This window comes from Pinus tabuliformis, chromosome 1_2 (genome assembly GCF_031772625.1).
Source record: "Pinus tabuliformis cultivar Carrire ecotype Pingquan chromosome 1_2, CPIR1, whole genome shotgun sequence".
In the NCBI taxonomy this organism is placed as follows: Eukaryota; Viridiplantae; Streptophyta; class Pinopsida; order Pinales; family Pinaceae; genus Pinus; species Pinus tabuliformis.
This window is the reverse complement of record NC_142298.1, coordinates 1,075,738,199-1,075,752,305: the sequence shown is the minus strand read 5'-3', so window position 1 is coordinate 1,075,752,305 and position 14,107 is coordinate 1,075,738,199.

Below are 14,107 nucleotides of genomic sequence, written 5' to 3'. Positions count from 1 at the left end.
CATGGTTCATCCATGATGCCAAAGCCATTAATTATAGATCGCCTAGCTTGGCATTAGGGTCCCATACATTCATCTCTATGAGGGTCATGTTGTGCAAATAAAACTCACCCATTTTGGCCCTATATTCTAGTGTACTTTGATCACAAAGATCAATAAACTACCTGTTTTCCTGAAATGACATGATGCCTCTTTGTGTTAGGGTCTTAATCTAAAACTAAAACCATTTCTATTTTAGGTAGAGAGCATAGGATTTAGCTGGCATCCTACATTAGATTGCTTCCAAAGAGAGACTTGTCATACATGCCAACTGATTCTCCCTTTCTTGTAATTGTCACCTCAACCATGCATTTTATGTCTCTAGTTGATTTCTCATTATAGCTTCTCTATCCCTCAAGCCACTTAGCTTGCTACCCATCTCCTTGAGTTTATCTTCAATGTGCGTAATGTCTTCCACCCCCTTTGATTTGGTCATCTACATCCATCGGTTAGTTTTGTCCCTCTACTTCTCAAGCTTGAAGAACAATGACATGGAAAAATTTTGAGGTATGACCCCGCCCCCTTAAATAAACCAGTAATAGGAGTCTAGGCTAGGTTGGGGGCTGAGTCCTCTTCTTTAGTTTCTTACTACTCCCCTACCTTCCTTTCAAATTTCCGTGGCTCTTGTAGATTCAACAGAGTATCCCATAGGACTATTTTTTCTTCATGTAGATTTTGCTATGTATCCTGTAGGATTGCCTTTCCCTTGGAGGAAGTTGATCTAGTAATAGGCCTCCTCACATAGGTGATAGGGGAATTAGGGGAAGGCATTTTATCTTTTTGTGTAGAGGAGTCTTCAATCACAATAGGAATTTTGGTTGATGTTTGGGGCTTCCCATGTCTTAATCTTGTGCTTTTTCTTGTCCTGAAATATAATCTGGTCTCCCTCTGCCTTTTTCCTTTTTTCTTGATTAGGGTGCTAAGAACAGTGGGAGCAGCTACTACCTCTCTCTCAGTGGCTTTTGGAGAGACACTGGGTGAGTCCTCCTTGCTTTCTATCCCCTCTTTTCCATTGCCTTTTTCCTCTATGTTCTTGTCTTCTTCTTCTTGTAGATCTTCATCATATCTATTAGTTTCCTCCTTAACATCCTCCTTTGTTTCTTCATCATCCTCTTTCTCTTCTCCCTCTTCTTCTTCGTCTTCATCATGTTCCTCTATGTCATCTCCTTCTTCATCCATATCATCCTCATGTCCCTATGTATCTTCCTCTTCCTACTTTACTTCCTCTTCACTCACAGTAGGATTAACATCATAAGTGAGAGCTTTGGTGTCATCCTATGTTGGTATGTCTCTGAAAATTGACCATGTTATAGGAGTTCTAAGGTTCTAGAGGGTATCTTCTATAAGGACCCTAATTAACCCATGGTGAGCTAACTATTGGGAATTTCCCTCCTTCACTTTGATGCTTGAGTCTATGAGTGATTGAAGCAGGAAGTATGGTATGCTAACCGTTTGGTGAGGGGGTGTTTCTGCTCCAAATCTCAATTCATCAAGGATCCTAAATGATAGCCATAGACCACACTATACCTACCCTCACATGAAATGTATTTGATCATTTGGTAGCTTACCTCATTCCATGGATATGGCATACTTTCCCTCCTTAATCTATTTTTGTATTCAGTGTGTTCCTCACCTTCTAAAACGAATTTTCTTTTGGCAACTTGGCCATCTCATTTGTCTTCGTTCCTCCATGGTATTCCCAGGGGAAGTGTGGTGACTCTGCTGAGGAGCTCAAGGGTGATATCTATAGAGAGGCCCCTTATTACAACAATGGCATGGATTCTGGTGAGTGGAGTGAGGGAGAGAGAAAATTCTTGAGCCACCTCATCATCATACCCTCTGATTTTTTTCAAAAAACCCCATCCAATTATGTCTTGTCAAGATGTCAAGCACTTGGGGGTGTTGTTGGATTCTCACAGTGTTGGTGGGCTCCCTCCTATTAAATCCTCCTGTCATCTTGTTGGTGAAGCTTGAGGAGATGAGAGGGTTGAAACAATTTTCAAATGTAGAACCAAAACAGAAATGAGTTTGTATGTTATTCCCTTACACAATTGATAAATTCACTCAAACTTAGGGGATTTATGGTTCAATTAATTGTAAAAAGGGATGGAATTACAGATCCTACCTCTTTAGATTGTTTGCATTGGCCGACTCCCGTGATATCCCTTCTGAACTCTTCTCTGCCAATCCTGTAGATAGTCTCTGTGTATCTTATAGGAATTCCTGTGCATCATGCTTTAGGAATTCCTGTGAAATCCTGTAGGAATTCTTGTGCAGTAAAATAATGGAGTTTTGCTTCGGGTGGGTTGCCTGGGTATGAGAGAAACCTGAGTGAGTGAGTTTCAAGGAAGTGAAATGCATGAATGCATGGGAACGATGTGTTATTTCCTCTTATGGTGATTCAGGGTGAGGTGGTGTGCTGGCAGCAAAGGTACGTTTCCATTTTTGGACTGTTGGTCCCCACTACCACCTCATCATTCCCCACTCCTCGTAATCATCTCCCACCTTATGGATCATCAATACTTCACTCTTGAGTTTTAATAAGTATACCCAAGTGCTTCTGGAAAAATCATCAATGAAAGTTAAGAAATACTTGTAGCCAGAGAATGAAACAATTGGAAGTGGACCACATAAATGACCATGCATAAGATGTAAAGGGGTTGAGGCATGCCAAGAGGCACATTTTTCAAAACTATCCCGATGATGTTTTCCGAGTACATATCTGGAACAAACACCATCTATGCGAAATACCATTGGAAGACTTGTCACAATATTTTCTTTACATAGATTCTAAAGGGAGCGATAGTTTAAAAGACCAAATTGCTCATGTGAAAGTTTGATCACTTCATCATTATGAGCAAAAAATACAGAGGGAAGATTTGATGACCCAAAGTTGTTAAACTTATACAACCTTCTAAAATCATCAGCAATGGTAATAGCTAAAATATGTCTAGGATCTCTTAGGTCCTTAATTACAACATCGTGAGGTGAAAATTCAATGATTTTACCTTCACCTGAATGAGTTATCTGATATATAGATAGAAGGTTGCAGGATAATCTTGGAACACATAATAGATTATTAAACTGTCCATTGTCTAGATGAACAGTTCCAGTCCCTACAACAGTAAGAGATCTATCATCACCAACATATATATTTTTGGTGTTACAATCCTTTAAAGAAGAAAGCATGGCTTTGTTTTTTTCCATGTGATAAGAAGCTCCAAAATTAATGAGCCACTCATGAGAATGAGAAGAAGAAGATAAATTTAGTGCATAACCAGACTGAGATGCTTGAAAACCACATGCAAAAAGTGCTATTCACGAAGATGAAATTGAAGTTGAAGAGAGCTCCAAATGGATGTTATGATTCTTCATTGTTGCTTCCAAGGTTTCCATCTTCTTAAATCATTTGGATACTAAGTGGCCTTCTCAATTACCAAAGTGGTAATGTCTATCAGCCTTCTTCCCTTTGTTTTTATTTGCCTTATCATTTTTTGAAATGATTTTTCATTTTGAGGCTGAAATTAATTAGGACCCTTGTTTGGTTTATGACCATTCTTTTTAGGATACTGCTTCTTAGGATTCTTTGAATTTGGTTGTTGTTGGGCAGCTAAGGCTTTCTTATAAGAGTTTCCAAGATTAAGAAGACCAATATATAAGAGCTTTTCTTGTTCTCTTATGAAAGAATCATAAAAGGCATAAAAAGAGGGGGACTTGTAGTCTTGTACTTGAGAAATAAAGGCTTCTCTAGTATAATGGAAGGTGGAAACAAACACAGAGTATGCTGGTCCCAACTTAGTAAGAATGGAATAGATAAGGCTACCATCTTCTTTCTCAACCTTAACAACTTCTAAGAGAAGTCTAAGGGTCTTGAACTTGGACAAAAGAATTCAATGGAAGAAAAATTATTGGGGTCCAATGTAAGCAACTCATTTTTGAGTTGATGGGCTCTAATTTCATTTTTAATTCCAAAAACTTTAGTGAGTTGTTTTACTACTTCATTAGGAGTATCAAGTTCTATGATATGGAATCTAATGTATGGAGAAATAAACATCTCTATCAACCCACATGCTTGATCTTTACTATTTTCCCATTTTGCTGCCTTATCTTCATCTTGAGGTTTGGTTTCTTGGCCTGAGGTTATTATGTAATGACCTTTATTTCTAAGTAAATCCACAATGTAGGACCACCATTGGAAGTAGTTGGTGCTGTCAAGAATAACTTGGCATGAACTTTCAATTTTAATAAAAACTAAAGCTATAGATGCTGTAACTAAGTGTTCCAATGGAAATATCTCAAAAAAATAGGTTGATTAAAAAAAACGGCTCTGAAAATGGCTTCGGGATGAAGAAGTTATGGATTTTTGAAGAAAAGTTGTTGAAGATGCCGACAAAGTGTGTGAATGTGCGGAAATGAATGATAATGTTATATTTAAAAAAAAAATCCCCCCCCCCCCCCCAAAAAAAAAAAAAATAACCTAATTAGCTCACTTAAAAAAAAAAAATTATGTGACTCAATATTATAAATAAGTGAAAGTCACATTTACAATGGTACTTTATGAGCCACCCATAAATTGTAACTTAAATAAAAGATAAAGAGAATTTAGAATTATAAGTGACTCACTTTATATAATGGGTGAGAACACTTTTACATAAAGTAACTGTAAAACATAAGTTACATGTGCTTTTTGAAAAAGTAACTCAACAAAAAGATAGACTTGAACCCACGGAAAGTAGCAATGGCAATGCGAAAGAAAAAAACTGGAGAATTATTTAACCCGAAAGTCATAAAATTATATGAATATGAACCCAATTTAGTGGTGAGTATGGTCTTATTCTCGTCCTCCTTAGCAACATGAACTTGATGATAGCCCGAGAATCCATCTGTAAAGGAATACGATTCATTTCCCCCAACGTTGTCAGATAATTCATAGCTGAATGGGGTGGGAAATGGAAGATGTACACATGTATTATTGAGACTTCAATAATCAAAACATACATGAATTATGTCTAAATCCTTCTTGTCTTGAATGAAAATGGGGCTTATCCATTCAACTTCATCCATAAGGAATATGAGACTGACATCTAACATATTACGATCTCCTTCTTGACCTTCTCCTTTACTCATGGATTCAATCTATAGGGCCGATGCTTAAAATGCTTCACATATGGCTTTAGTGTGATTTTAATTTCTCCCAGATCACCTTTAATTCCCTTTAACTCCGAGACGAAACAAGGGAAGGGGTCTTCATATTCTTTGATTAGGTCGAATATTTCCCTTGTGGTTTGTTCATACCAATAGTCCCCAATAGAATCAAGCTTCAGTTTCTCTTCAATTCCCATATTCATATTCATCAATTAAGTGGTTTTAGGTGTGGAGCATCACATACAAGGTCATCCTTAATTTACCATTCCCCTTTAGACTCTTTGAAATTTAGGTTCTTTAACTCTTCTAAATCATGATCTGGGTCTTTGTTAGTTTTTCTAGACACAATGGCTTCATGAAATCCAAAATCATATTGGTGCATAAAGTCTCCATAGCTTCTGCATTTTTCTAGCGCATCCTCTCCCAAAAATATACACGGCTAATAGCTTTAAGAACATGTGTTATCTTCTCATCGATAGAAGAAAAAGAAAAATCTTTACAAAAATGTGTTTTTAGCACATCCAAATTTGCTATCTGGCGTTTGATCTCCTCCTATAGATACGAGGCTTGCGGAATATTTCCCAAAGAATAAATAAATAGATGAGGCCACATCTCAAATGATAACCCATCATCCCTCCATATCGAAGAACAACATGAAACATGGTCCTGTGGTGAAGTACGTCTATTATAAAAAAGGAATATTGCTCAACAGCTTGTTCAGAGGAGACAAACAATATAACAAAACAACCTTAACAGTGCTCCATTCTTGCAGCTGATCTCGTTGTGCTGCCCAACTCCTTGCGGGAGTATCTTGCAAAGAAACACTCATTACAAAGATATTTTGACATTCTTCTATACAATAATTTCTTTCTTTTATAAAATGTGCAAGACAATTAGTACCATTAAAATAGGATACTTGTGTACCTCAGTACCAATCCAGAAAATACTTTGAACAATAGCACAATGTCGGGAGTGGATTTCATTAACACCTTGTTGCAATTCTTCCATCGTAGCATCAGAGCCAACTTCAATACTTTGGATACTCCTCCAACTAATATAACCCATTATTATGGGGTTAATGTAAATCTTCTCGCTTTCAAACAGTCAATTGATACAAGTGGTCTACTGAACTAGAGGATTCAACATCATCCATGAGATTAGTAAACCTCTGACACTGATATGGATCAAGAGGCTATATAACATGCATACCATGCACTTCAAAAGTCATAATCTCTCGCTTTAAATCGATTACTACACAATTCTCAAAATCCTAATCAATGCTGAACAAAGTCGGATAAGGGTCTTTATCCCAAACAATATTGATAACCTCAAAATATGCGTAAGTCTTAACACTAGATATATCAACCTCAACATATTGTAGTATACCAATAGGAAGAATGCAGTACTGGTTTTCCATCTGCAACTGAATAGGGTAATAAACCAACTTGGGTTTTCAAACATCTTCCATGTCTTTCTTGGCAAAATATTGATATCCGATCCCAAATCTAGCATGGATTCCTTGATTTGAAACACTGCAATCTGAGCATCTACCCAAAACTCCCTTCCAATCCGCTTCTTATTCCTCCACCCCTGTCTGAAAGGCCTCACAAGAAGATTTGCAGAAATCAGTTCCTCACATAACACATCATCTTTAACAATGGTCTTTAATCTCTTTTGCAACTGGACAATGAGTTGCTCGTCATTCATAATATGTAAAAATAACTTAAACAATCCATTATAGGTTAGAAAGTTTCTGCAAACTGTTTCTCATGATGTCCCTTCACATGCTTCTGCAATTCACTACGAGGTCCCTATGAGGACATCAATTGACATAAAAGTTCAATTAAATCCTCGTAATACTTGTTTTGTTGTTTTGGATCAGATGATTTCTTTGGAGATGCAGGATTTATAATAGTTGGTTGATGACGGAATCCAATATCAATTCCTGTCCTTTTTCTTCCTCTCGTAACAAAATTGATATTAGGCTACATTGAGTGACTAGAATCATAGGGCTCTACGCAGACTAAATTATCTGCCTTTTCCTAGTTTCATCCTTCCCATCGAGAAATAAGTTCAAGTTAGTCTTTTGTTGCATGCATGTTTACTTGACAATATGAAAACCATGGTCTGCATGACAAAGAACATTCTCTCGCCACATGGCCTTCTTGATCACAATTATAACATCTAATTAGACCTCTTACACTTGTCCTTCCCCCCTCACAGCTCCTCCTCCTCTCCTTGGAGGAGACTCATTAACATGAAAAGTTGAAAAGTACAGATGTTTGGCTAAGTAATTCAAGGACTGACATTGGTCCATGTTATGATTAAGGGATCCACATAATTCACAAAATAGGTTATTCAGAAAATTTGAATACTATTGTAAAATAGGATAGAGGTGGGGTTGATGCCCAAAGCTTTGACATATTTGACAAGTATTAGACGCAAACATACCTTGTGGACTGGGAAATGACTCGAATTGAGTGTGACCCTCATATGGAAGTGCGGATGAAATTTGTGCAACTCTTGGAGTTTGCGATAGTTGAGGTCCCATGGACACGTTGCATGGTCCTGGTCCTTTGAGTCATGTACACTCTATAACATGGTACCCTTCGACCTGACACTAGGTACACCAAACATGAGGTCTCACCAAATGTGCAAGTGCTAGATCTTTTAGCCTTTCTTTCAACATAGGAATTCGATTTGGGAGGCACATAATAACAAGATTTTCCAAAGGCTCCCCAACTATGTGATCTTATTGATAGCCCACCATAGCCTCTATTTGGATTGCTTGCTCCAGGGTATCTTACATCATGTTGACCTTCTACTGAGATAATGAAATCTAGGTCATTGGTAATAATGCCTTGATAAAAGAGTCTCTTTGGTGATGAGGGTCAATATGGTAAGATAATTTACTAATATCTTCCTTGAATCGGTGCATGCATTACCAAGCTGATTCTCCCTCTCTATGGAAAATGTCCAGCATCTCTGCCAATCCTTGTTGGTTTGATTGTGGTAACTTAAACTCCTGAATAAATTTCTTCTTAACTTGGTCAATGCCAACATTAGGGTTAGCATCAATACACTTTATCAACCACCTCAAATCCCTATCCCACAGGGTGGTCTCAAACTTGATGATCTTGGTAGAGCCAGGGGTCTTACGAGCCCTCCAAGAAACTTCACACAAATACCAATGTTGCTCAGTGTCTTCTCTGCCCTTTCCTACAAATGCGGGGTATCTTGTAAGTGATCCAATTACAACTCCAACCATGGTTGGTTGCATTGTAGAAAAAAGTATGAACCCTCATGGACATGGTTGAGAATAACTAACTGAACATGATTGACTAAAATCTCTAAAGATACTTTTACCTTGAAGTGACGACTAAAATTTAGTAAAATTTCATACCTTTGAAAAGATAAAATATGGACTTCGATATAACTCTAGGGGAAGGTTAGGGGATGAGGAATAATCACTCGATTATGCCTCGAGATTCTATATTTTGCTGTTGACTCACCTTTAGAGAAAATCAACCTCATTACAAAGTTTAAGTCATCATCTACCAGTGTATCATCTTTAGGTGGCCTAATCAATCAAATATCTAGCTCAGGTGTCTAGAATCCTTCTTCATCCCCATGCATCAGATTAACCTCTCCTAATCCCTTTTTTTCACTTCATTTTATACTCCCACTGGCCTCTCCCATCATGCCAGGAAAATAATTCTCTCCCTTGCTCCCTTTCCTTAGCTCTAGAGTCTCCATTTACCTCTTGCACTCTATCTAACTCCTCACAACGTCACCTATACACTCTTCGTCTAACTATAAGTTCCCACAACTTCTTCTTGTACCACTCTTCAGTGATTTTCACCCTCCACAATGCCCTCAAGTCCCTTTCCTTTCACAAATATTCTTGATTCATTATAGGAATCCCTTCATCCTCCCGCAACGAAACGACCTCCCTTTCTCCTAATCGACTTCCATAGTATGAGTAACTTAAGATGCCATTTGATTTGGCTAAAACCCAACAAGATGTATTCAATGAAGAGTATCCTAATCCAAAGAGGGATTTCCTTCAAAAGCTACCCACGTATTCCAAATTTGAATATAGCACCTATGCGGGAAAATCACTGATGATTTTGACCTGCAAACTCAATAATATATCCTTCAAGCATTGCATTGACCAAGAAATCAATGACTCTTATATATTCTCTATCCAACCAATGAAGATTGGCGAAATCAGCTGTTTTCCAATCCATATGCAACCTTGGCTATATTGCTACCCTTGATTTATGGTGATATCCAGTTAGCCATTTTTATAACTTTTCTGTAAATTCACACAAAATTATTTTCTACTAGTCACAAGTAGGTTCATCATATAACGTTTCTTCTTTGACCCAATCTAGATTATTTTGCCTCAGCTGCGCCTGTTACAAAATAAAGCAGTCAAATGTTTCATTCCACCATGTTTGGATATTCTGAAAAACATACTAGGGTTGCTTGATCTAAACCCCCCATTAAGAAACTCGAGGTCCCGACAAGAAGAGTCCCACCTAAGGTGAGCAAGAACCATGGAAAGATAAAGGTTATTTGGATCTGCCTATTATACGAATTGTGTGACTATCACAACATTCATTCTTAACCATTAACAATATCCATTCAACAAGAAATTTAACATAAGAATAAAACTTTAAAGGGGCTTATAAATTACACAGAGAGAGGCCAAAAATTTTGTCTTTCTTATGGTAATCAAAATCAAAGAAAATTTTCATTATAAACAATAACATTACAACTTGTGGTAGTTACAAACTTGCGCATATTATAAAAATCTACAAGAAATACATAACCAAAAAATTAGAAATCTAGATCTCAGAGTGAAACACCTATGGATGCTTAACTCAATATAATCCTTAGGCTCGATCTGAAATTTGCAGCATTGTCTAAACTTATTTTTCATATCCTTCTATTTTCTTTTATAACCATGCGCTTAATTTGATACCTTGATCGCTTGATCCATGATTTTCAATACCTAGAGCCATCCTTCTATTTTTCTGTTTGACTGTATCAAAATATCAATATTGGCTCCTAGTTCTCTGGCACACTACCTTGTTTTCTGTTGCACGAGTTCCAAGTCATATCACTTCCATTTTAGTTTTCCGATGCTTTGTTTCCAGTAGTTCATCCAAAATGTCCTCCAAAACTATTATCATTCGCAAAACAAAGGACCCAACCATTATTTGTATATATTCACTCATTCAAATAATATACAAAATGTGATAATGAGGATTCACATATTGAAATGAAGATCCCTATCTTTGATCAATGTATGGGATCTGCTTATGAAGCACTATCCCCCCCGATAAAGTTCTGACCACTTCACTAGATCAGGAAGACGCTTTGAGTGACGTGACTAAGAAAATAGGAAGGTTAAATCTTGATGCAATCCCATTTCAATTACTGGAGAAACTTGGCCATCTCAGATAGGTCCTCCAAAATGGCTCACTAAAACACTTGAAAGTGTCCATCCTGTTGAGGTTAGAAAGATAATAATAAATATTAAATTAGACAAGATGAAGGTGATGTAGTTATTTATGATTTAGTTGATTTAGATGATCTGAATGTTTCATATGATTGTGAATTGAATTTATCTACTAAATTTGAACCAACATCCTCTAAAGTGATGGAAAATTTACTAAAATGAGAGGGGGGGGGGTGAATCAGTTTAGTACATTCATGGAAATTAATATGATTTTCTTTAAACTCATTAATTGAAATGTTAAGAGCAAATTGACACATAATGACTAGCAAATATAATATGCAAACAGAATGTAATAATTAAACCAAAACATCACATCAACACACAACAACAACACATATGGACACCAAATATAAGTGGAAACACACAAAGGGAGAGAACCATGATTTCTTTAGTGTTGTGATGCAAAGGAAATCTCCTACTACCTTATAGCACCTTCTTTTCTGTAGGCTCCAACCTATAAGAGGTTACTACCTCAATTTTCTACAAGCTACAAAATTCAAGGAATCTCAAACTCCCAATATTTTTCTGTAGGCTATACCCCACAAGAGGCTCCTACCTAAATAGACTCCAACCTATCATTTATCAAGCTGCAACTTGAAAGGAGACCACAATCCCCTGATACATAAAGAAAACAATGGGTTGGTTACCTGGTCTACAAATCCGCATACCTCTATCTTTGTCTTTGTTTCACCTCCTCAAATTTGCTTCACATCAACTCTTCTATGTGCTAGGTAATTAATGAATAACACCTCAATCAACTCTCACACATTCTCTAATTCTCTAGTATTTTGACTCTTCAACCTTACAAAAATCTATAAATGAACTTTCATGGTTGTTAGTTTTCCACTCATGCAAATATGAAATGACAAAACTTGTCTCTTTGCATTCCAAAGGTGTCTCTTCAATTATAAAATTGCTTAAGCTCTTGAATTTAAAATACATAAAATTAATTTCATCATATCCTAATGTCATGCATTCATATTCTTCACGTCAATAAAATAAATAAATATCACACAATAATAAAATATTGCATTCATATTCAAAAAACCTTGCATCACAATAGTTTTTCATGTCTTTGCATTGATTTTGATATCATGGAGTCTTTCCTTTGCCTTGCAACACAACAATTCACTTCAAGCAAATGAGTCTTAAAATAAACCTTACACAAAACATTTGTATAAGCATACCTTGCAACCAAACACAACAATCATACCAATCTACTCTGAGAAGATAACAACCATATCTAGGATACCTTGTTGCTTCTTTTGAATAATAGTATATGCAATCAACTCAACTTGTAATAACAACATATGAAAAAAATCTAACAAGTTGTTCTCCTTTACCTCCAAGGTATAATAATTCTTATATTAATACAAGTATTCCATCAACAATACATATTCCATCATATATTCCTTATCCTTTACCCTTTGTTGTTCCTATTGTTCCTTGCCATAATATTCATCTCTTGTTGTCAAATATACCTACAACATACCTTGATGCTATTTTTCTACTCCTTTTCCTTTGCTTCTCTCTTTTTTCTCCTTCTCCATCAATGAAGATAACACCATCAATCTCCCCCTTTGGCATTTATGGCAAAATATTGATCTTCCCCTTTAATTTTGAGAAGTGTTCTCCTTACCTCTATTTATTCCCGCCTTTCACATCAATAGAAATGCAGTGTAATTCAAAATGAAAATAACAAGGAGATATTCAGTGATTGCATAAATTCTTCCAGTCCTTTAGCATATGTTCATCGTCGACTTTTTTATCAAACAAATGTCAACCTTAAAGTTCAGTAATATTACCCCTTATTTGGATTCATATCACCTTGTTCACATAGGTTTTTTCATATTGAGGATCCAATGTTTTGAGCTCTTAGAAGGATAAAATGACATTTTTCCTTACAATTTGATGAGCCATGACATTATGAGCATTATATCATTCATCATTATGCATACACCAAATAAATCCGAAGCAACAACCATATTATTTTTAATAATACTTGCAGCGACTCCACTTTTAAACTTGAGATTTTCACATTCTTTTGAAGGTGAAGGTGTAATAAATATAATGTGCTTTTCTATTATCATACCATCCAATAAGGATATTCACAAAAGGGCATCATTGAGCAAGGTCATAGTTTTATGGCTTGTCAAAAATTAAAACAAGGAACACTAAAATCCAAGGAACATAATTGATATGCTTCTGTAAAAGTCTAATCAACATCTATAGTAACAATAAATAGCTCTTACAATACACCCCATAAGAAATGGCTCTATAGTTGTTATTCACGGCGATGAGAATAATCTTAAGCTACGAGAGTACTGATAGTGGCAAATTCATATTTCTAGGTAGGTCGCAAAGATGAGAATAAAATTAAGCCATGAGAGTGTTGGAAGTTGCAAATTCATATTTCCATATAGTGGCAGTGGAAGAATATTTATCCTTACTATTACTCTTAAGATGGTTCCTGAAAACAACTACCTTCTCAATAAGATGGTACAAATCCTTAGGTATTTTTGGCACAAGTTTTTGAGCCTTTAGTATTCACAATAATTTCTTGTGAATGACACTATTCACTTGTGCAATTCCATGGGAGTCAGGAAGAATTACACTAATTTTTGATGGCATCAAACCTCTCTTGGAAAACATGCAAATATTATCTTCGACATATTGAGATGAAATCTTGAACAAACTAGGGGGAGTCCTCTTATATGACAATGCTAAAGAGGAAATACCCTTTCCTTTACTGTGCATACACCCCATGATGAACAGATGGTTTGGTGCTCAAACTCGTTGTATCGTAGTAGTAGTTGTTGTTTTTCCTCCTCTTCTTCCACCTCGCCCAACATAGCCAACATTAAAATGTTAGTTTTTACAAAAGAAAGCCCCACCATTACAATAGGCAACACCATTACACCCCTCTTTTAATATTAGACTGAAACACTTATTAATTTAAGGAGCCATGGTTTCTGCTGCATGGTGGCATATTCATATTCTTGTGAGAGCATGGTTGGTCGCACATTCATATTAATTTGACCAGGATCTCAGCCTTAATGAAACCTTATTGAACACACAACCTTCTATGACAAGAGGAATATGATATTTTCTGACAACCAAGCAAGGTATTTGGATATGTTGTATTCCACGATACATAGAATCTTCTTCCATGATATAGCCCAAATATATTAATGCTAAGTATCGAGTAGTTAGGGAATGAGCTCAACCATTTTCTTTCAAATTTGAACCAGTAACTTGTTAGGTTTGGAGAGCTACTACAATGCTTTGAAATTCCCCATGACCTCAAGAAATATTTTAGCGAAGGGAAATCATTCGTTAACATCCCATTCCAATCAAAGGACAATCATCTTACTTCCTATCCACATTTGAAGATAC